Source organism: Arachis ipaensis, chromosome B6, assembly GCF_059453495.1.
Source record: "Arachis ipaensis isolate K30076 ecotype BB chromosome B6, ASM5945349v1, whole genome shotgun sequence".
In the NCBI taxonomy this organism is placed as follows: domain Eukaryota; kingdom Viridiplantae; phylum Streptophyta; class Magnoliopsida; order Fabales; family Fabaceae; genus Arachis; species Arachis ipaensis.
Window position 1 is genome coordinate 116715795 of NC_142441.1, and position 7904 is coordinate 116723698.

At 40.3% G+C, this 7904-nt stretch overlaps 1 pseudogene; it reads right to left on the minus strand.

Annotated features, from left to right (window-relative positions):
• Positions 1-665: 665 nt before the first annotated feature.
• On the minus strand, positions 666-2105 carry LOC148562426 (uncharacterized; annotated as a pseudogene).
• Positions 2106-7904: the final 5799 nt, after the last annotated feature.

The following is a 7904-nucleotide window of genomic DNA, read 5'->3' on the forward strand; positions in this document are numbered from 1 at the left end:
CGTGGGGCATGCGATCGCGTGACTCGATTTGTGCTAGTAGCGCGAGTGCAGCCTCGCGGTCGCACAACTCTCTGTTCGAAACTCTTTTTGCCAAAAATCTGGGTGACGCGGTCGCGTGGTCGATGCGATCGCGTGGATGGCCTTATCTTCAATATGACGCGGACGCGTGGTAGAGTTTGGGCTTCCAGCACGAGTCCAGCCCAACTCCAGCGCAACTTTCGGCCATGCACCCGGTTGACGTCGATTTTCAGGTGACGCGGTCGCGTGGGTGACGCGGTCGCGTGGGAGGCCATTATTCCCAGGTGACACGGTCGCGTCAGCGATGCGGTTGCATGGGACGAATTGTGCCACTGGCACGCCTCCAGCCTTGCTCCAGCGTGACTCTCTGTTCGTTTTATTTTCTCTTCTCTCCTTGTGACGCGGACGCGTCGCTGATGCGGTCGCGTCGCGTGCTCGCTTTTTTTTTTTAAATCTGAAAAAGAAAAATGCAGAATGCAGTGTTAATATGAATGTGATGCAAAACTCTAGGTTCAATATAATAAAATAAAACTCGAAAAAACAGAAACGAAATAAAAATGAAAAAGAACGATCATACCATGGTGGGTTGTCTCCCACCTAGCACTTTTAGTTAGAGTCCTTAAGTTGGACATTTGGTGAGTTCCCTGTTATGGTGGCTTATGCTTGTATTCATCCATGAATCTCCACCAATGTTTGTATCTCTAGTAACCTCCGGGGTCCCAAACTAGGCGCAGAAAGCCTTCAAGTAAGTTAAAGCAAGTGACCAGGCCCCAAGAGTGGTGATTGATAGATTGGATTCTGGGGTCCCAAATCTTGCTTTTACACCCGTCTTTTGGTTGAGCAATATTGTTCCATCCGGGTGGCAAGCAGTCTGAATTCTCACGTAAGTGGCCAAAAAACTTCCTAGACCTATTCAGTTGAGCTCTATACCAACCTTTACGTTTAAACTTAAAGCTTCCAACCATGATGAACCTTGCAGGACAATTCTTACCACTAGCCATTTTTCTCTTACTCTTAATGCCACAAAGAGCTCTAACTTGACCATCCGTCTCCAGTAGCCCATATTCAAGTGGGATTAGAAAGCTCTGGGATATGAATTTTACCCACTTGAATGTTGTGAAGGATGATGGCAACTTAGGGGGAGATATTTTTAATGAAATTGCAAGCTCCACTCCCTTGTGCTCTTCTTTGACATCTTCTACCTCTTGATCAACCTCTACAAAATCTTCAACCATGATCTGCCTTGGAGGTTGTACGCTCTTCTCAACATCAACGTCAAACACCGTGGAAGGAGGCTCTGTGACTGGACTTTCCAATGGAGGTACAGCATCTCTTAAGTCCGCAACCACTTCTTCCTTTTTAATAATTGCTGCTTTGTCCAGGTATTTAAGTATAAAATCGTACTCATCCTCGATGTTTTTCTTTCCATGACAACTCCTTTCAACTATTCTTTCATCTTCAAGGGTCTCTCCTACCCTTACCCGTAGGGCCTCCTCTAGCTCTTTATGAAGTATGGATTCGCGAAGATGATTCCTTCTTTCCTGTTCCATATCAATAGCATAATTGGGATCATCTTGCTCTTGGATTGATGGATGTAGGTGCTCTTCCATGGATGGTAGTGATGGAGTGGAGAGATCATTCTGTGGTTGAAAAGGAAGTGCACTAGAGCTTGAGGGTTGATTATTGAAGGTATTTGGTGGTCTGATTTGGGCGACGAGAGCTTGTATAGTAGAGTTTAGATTGGCAAGTGCTTTCTCTATGGAGGTTTGGGGTGGATCTATGTATGGTTCATTTGGTTCATAAGGTGGTTGGTATGGTGGATGTGGGTTAGGGTCATATGGAGGTGAATGGTGGAAAGGGGCTTGTGAGTGTGGTGGTCCAAAGCCATGTTGAGGAAAGGGTTTATAGGCATATGGTGGTGGTTGTTGATAGTCCATTGGAGGTGGTTGTTGCCATGAGGGTTGATCAAATCCTTGTGACTCCTCCCATCTTTGATTGTTCCAACCTTGATGCCTATTCTCATTGTAATTTCTTCTTCCTGCAACATTATTGTAACCAGACTCATAGCCAAAGGGGTGAGAGTTCATAGTAGCAAATAAAAATTAAAAATGAAAATAAAAACAAATTTAAATTAAAAGATTATTTAAATTTTGAATTTGAAAATTAAATTTTGAAATTTGAATTTTGAAATTTGAATTTTAAATTTTTGAAATTTGAATTTTGAAATTTGATTTTTGAAATAAGATAAGATAAGATAAGATAAAAATTTTAAAAATAAAAATCTGAATTTTTTTTTTCGAAAAAAAATTAATTAAAAAATATTTTTAAAGAGAAAAACAATAAAATGACACCAAATTTCAAATTTTTAGATCAAAACGAAGAAAACAACTAAGAACAGCTTGAAGGTGAAGATGAACACGAAGAACAGCTTGAAGATCAAGATGAACACTGGTGCACAAATTGTGAATCACACTTTTCACAACTCGTACCACTAACCAGCAAGTGCACTGGGTCGTCCAAGTAATACCTTACGTGAGTAAGGGTCGAATCCCATGGAGATTGTTGGTTTGAAGCAATCTATGGTTATCCTGTAAATCTTAGTTAGGAAGTCAATTATATTTATCAGTTGAATTGCAAATAGACAAGAGAGCATGAATTAAAGGTTACTTGTTATGCAGTAATGGAGAATATGTTGGAGTTTTGGAGATGCTTTGTCTTCTGAATCTCTGCTTTCCTCTGTCTTCTGAATCACGCACGCATGTCCTCCTATGGCAAGCTGTGTGTAGGTGGATCACCGTTGTCAATGGCTACTATCCATCCTTCCAGTGAAAAGGGTCCAAGTGCGCTGTCACCACACGGCTAATCATCTGCAGGTTCTCAGTCATACCGGAATAGGATCTACTATCCTTTTGCGTCTGTCACTATGCCCAGCACTCGCGAGTTTGAAGTTCGTCACAGCCATCCAATCCCATAATCCTACTCGGAATACCACAGACAAGGTTTAGACTTTCCGGATTCTCATGAATGCCGCCATCAATCTAACTTTTACCACAGAGATTTCAATTAAGAAATCTAAGAGATATTCATTCATTCTATAGTGGAACATAGGTGGTTGTCAGGCACGCGTTCGTGGAGGAATGATGATGATTGTCACGTTCATCACATTCATATTGAAGTGCAAATGAATATCTTAGATAGGAACACGCATGTTTGAATGGAAAACAAAAATACTTGCATTAATTCATCGAGACACAGCAGAGCTCCTCACCCCCAACAATGGGGTTTAGAGACTCATGCCGTCAGAGAATACAAAGTTTTGATCTGAAATGTCATGAGATACAAAATAAGTCTCTAAAAGTTGTTTAAATACTAAACTAGTAACCTAGGTTTACAGGAAATGAGTAAACTATGATGGATGGTGCAGAGATCCACTTCTGGGGCCCACTTGGTGTGTGCTGGGGCTGAGACTTAAGTAATTCACGTGCATAAGGCTGTTTTGGGCGTTCAACGCCAGGTTTGGATCCATTTCTGGCGTTGAACTCCAACTTTTAATCCTTTTCTGGCGCTGGACGCCAGAATTGGGCAGAGAACTGGCGTTGAACGCCAGTTTATGTCGTCTATCTTTGAGCAAAGTATGGACTATTATATATTGCTGGAAAGCCATGGATGTCTACTTTCCAACGCAATTAGAAGCGCGCCATTTTGAGTTCTGTAGCTCCAGAAAATCCACTTTGAGTGCAGGGAGGTCAGAATCCAACAGCATCAGCAGTCCTTTTTCAGCCTGAATCAGATTTTTGCTCAGCTCCTTCAATTTCAGCCAGAAAAATACCTGAAATTACAGAAAAACACACAACTCATAGTAAAGTCCAGAAATATAAATTTTTCCTAAAAACTAATAGAAATAAACTGAAAACTAACTAAAATATACTAAAAACTATATGAAATTAACCCCAAAAAGCGTATAAAATATCCGCTCATCACAACACCAAACTTAAACTGTTGCTTATCCTCAAGCAACTAGACAAATAAAATAGAAGACTAATAGGTTGAGAAGCAATAATATCTCAGAGTTTTTGAGTGAAGCTCAGATTCTAATTAGATGAGCGGGACTAGTAGCTTTTTGCTTCTGAACAGTTTTGGCATCTCACTTTATCCATTGAAGCTCAGAGTGATTGGCGTCTATAGGAACTTAGAATTCAGATAGTGTTATTGATTCTCCTATTTCAGTGTGATGATTCTTGAACACAGCTATTTTATGAGTCTTGGCCGTGGCCCTAAGCACCTTGTTTTCCAGTATTACCACCGGATACATAAATGCCACAGACACATAATTGGGTGAACCTTTTAGATTGTGACTTAGCTTTGCTAAAGTCCCCAATTAGAGGTGTCCAGAGTTCTTAAGCACACTCTTCTTTTTGCTTTGGACCTTGACTTTAACCGCTCAGTCTCAAGTTTTCACTTGACACCTTCACGCCACAAGCACATGGTTAGGGACAGCTTGGTTTAGCCGCTTAGGCCAGGATTTTATTCCCTTAGGCCCTCCTATCCACTGATGCTCAAAGCCTTGGGATCCTTTTTATTACCCTTGCCTTTTGGTTTTAAGGGCTATTGGCTTTTTCTGCTTGCTTTCTTTCTTTCTCTCTTCTCTTTTTTTTTTTGCTGCTTTTTCTTTCTTCAAGAATCATTTTTATGATTTTTTAGATTATCAATAACATGTCTCATGTTCATCATTCTTTCAAGAGCCAACATATTTAACAGTCTTAAACAACAAATTCAAAAGACATATGCACTGTTCAAGCATTCATTCAGAAGACAGAAAGCATTGCCACCACATGTAATTAATTAGAATTTCTTTTATTAAAACTCGAAATTTTATTGCCTCTTATTCCAAAGATCTACTATTTTATTCATGTTTGCTGATGATGAGAAAAATAAACTATAGCTTAATTGGAGATAAAATCAAAATAGATACTAATTACTACTATATGACTCCTAAGGTAATTTCTATAATGACACTATCACAGAGTTAAAGCAGGAATAGGAATTTAACAACCTTTATTCTGGGGAACGGGTGTTCCTCGGATCTTTGGGGTGTTTGGTCCTTCAAGAGATAACTTCTGGCGCTTCAAGTCCCTCAAGTCACGCCCTTGCTCCTCTTGTTCTTTAAACATATAGGTAAGAATTTGACTTTGTTCCTTTTGTTCTTTTATTATTTGTTCCATAGCTTCCCGTATCTTGGTAATAGATGTCTCAAGATACTCCCAGTATTCAGATTGAGGGATTTCTGGGAGAAATTCCTGCGTTTTCTTCTTGATGGGATCATCCTGTGCTTGTTGTTTGTCCATTAATGCTTTGGTGATTGGTTTCTCAAATGAGATATACTCAGTTATTCCCATCCTTACTCCAGCGTCCTTGCAGAGCAGAGAAATCACGCTTGGATAAGCTAACATGGCCTCTTTAGAATTTTTGTTAGCAATTTCGTAGAGTTCAGCTGAGATCAGCTGATGAACTTCCACTTCTTTTCCCATCATGATGCAATGGATCATCACTGTTCTTTTAATAGTGACTTCAGAACGGTTGCTAGTAGGCAACAGAGAATGCCCAATGAAGTCCAGCCATCCTCTGGCGACTGGTGTGAGATCTTCTCTCTTGAGTTGATTTGGGACACCCTTTGTGTTGGTGGTCCATCTGGCTCCAGGGATACATATGTCCTCTAGAATCTTATCCAGGTCCTTGTCTGTTCTCATTATTCTCCTGTTGAAGGAGTCTGGATCATCTTTCAGCTGAGGTAGCTTTAAGATCTCTCTGATCTTGTCAGGGGTGGTATGAACAATCTTTCCTCTGACCATGGTCCGATATTCATAGAAAGCAGTTCCAGATAGTTTTTGCTTGTCAGTCTGCCACATATTAGCATAGAACTCCTGGATCATATTCCTTCCCACCTTCGTTTCAGGATTAGCTAGGACTTCCCAGTTCCTGATTCGAATTTTCTCCTGGATCTCCGGATATTCATCTTCTTTCAGATCGAATCTGATTTCCGGGATCACTGATCTCAGACCCATTATTTTGTTATAATGGTCTGAATGTTATTTAGATAAGAACTTCCCTTGATTCCAAAGTGGTTTTGGAACGCTCTCTTTCTTGCCTCTTGGAGTGGGTTGTTTTCCTTTAGGAGCCATGATCTTAGTGATCGCGGATAAACACACCAAACTTAGAGGTTTTCTTGTCCTCAAGCAAAAGAAAAGAAAGGAGAGGGAAAGAATGAAAGCTAGGTGGAATTGTTGATGGGAGGGGAGGGAGGCCGAACTCAATTTTAAAGGGAGGGAGGGTGGGTTTTCGAAAAAAAGATAAAGATATGATAAAAAGATTGATTTGGAAAAGATAAGATAGAAGATATGATAAGAGAGGATATAGTTTAATTAAAAAGATATGAAAGATTTTTGAAAAAGATAGATCTAGATTTTGAAAAAGATAATGTGGAGATTTAAAAAAGATATTATTTGGAAAAAATTAGATTTGTTTTGAAAATAGGATTTGAAAATAGTTGGATTGAATTTGCAAAGAGGCTTGGTGCTTATGGATTAAGATACATTTGATATTTTGAAAGTAGAATTTTTAGAAATTATGGATTTTAGAAATCAGGGTTCTGAACATGTTTATGCAAGAAATCATGAATTGAAGTATGAAAATCAAGATTAGAATGAAAAAATATGAAGAAAAAATGAGTTTGCCTCCTCCCTGCCATCTTGGCGTTTGAACGCCCAAACACTGCCTGTTTTGGGCGTTCAACGCCCAAATGCTGATCTCCTGGGCGTTCAACGCCCAGTTGTTACCCTTTTCTGGCGTTGAACGCCAGATTGCTACCCTTACTGGCGTTCAGCGCCCACTGGCTGCCCCTTTTGGGCGCTAAACACCCAAAATAGGCTCTTACTGGCGTTTTCTTGCCAGTGAGCTCTTTTTCTCTGTTTTGTGTGCAGATTCCTTCTGTAACCCTGTGAACTTATGCAATTGATTTTTTACCTTGTCATCAATGAACTTTATATAAACAAATAAAAATAAAAATATAAATAGGGCAAAATTCTTAGAGGATTGATGCCCCATGGCTGGGTTGCCTCCCAGCAAGCGCTTCTTTATTATCTTTAGCTGGACTTTGCTGAGCTTTTAGTCTAGCTTCAGCCTTGAGCACTCTTGCTCAATGTTGCCTTCAAGATAGTGTTTGATTCTCTGTCCATTGACAATGAACCTCTTATCAGAATCAATATCTTGAAGCTCCACATAACCATATGGTGATACACTTGTAATCACGTATGGTCCCCTCCACCGGAATTTCAATTTCCCGGGGAATAGCCTGAGTCTAGAGTTGAACAGCAGAACCTTCTATCCTGGCTCAAAGATTCTAGATGACAGCTTTCTGTCATGCCACTTTTTTTATTTCTCTTTATAAAGCTTGGCATTTTCGAAAGCTGTGAATCTGAATTCCTCTAGCTCATTTAGCTGGAGCAATCTTTTTTCTCCTGCTAATTTGGCATCAAAGTTTAGGAATCTGGTTGCCCAGTAGGCTTTATGTTCCAGTTCCACGGGCAGGTGACATGCCTTACCATACACAAGTTGGTATGGAGAGGTCCCTATAGGGGTCTTGAATGCTGTTCTGTAGGCTCACAGAGCATCATCCAAGCTCCTTGCCCAATCCTTTCTACGGGTATTTACTGTCCGTTCTAGGATTCTCTTTAATTCTCTGTTAGAGACTTCAGCCTGCCCATTAGTTTGTGGATGATATGGAGTAGCCACCTTATGGCGAATTCCATACCGAACCATGGTAGAGTAAAGCTGTTTATTGCAGAAGTGAGTGCCCCCATCACTGATGAGTACTCTAGGGACACCAAACC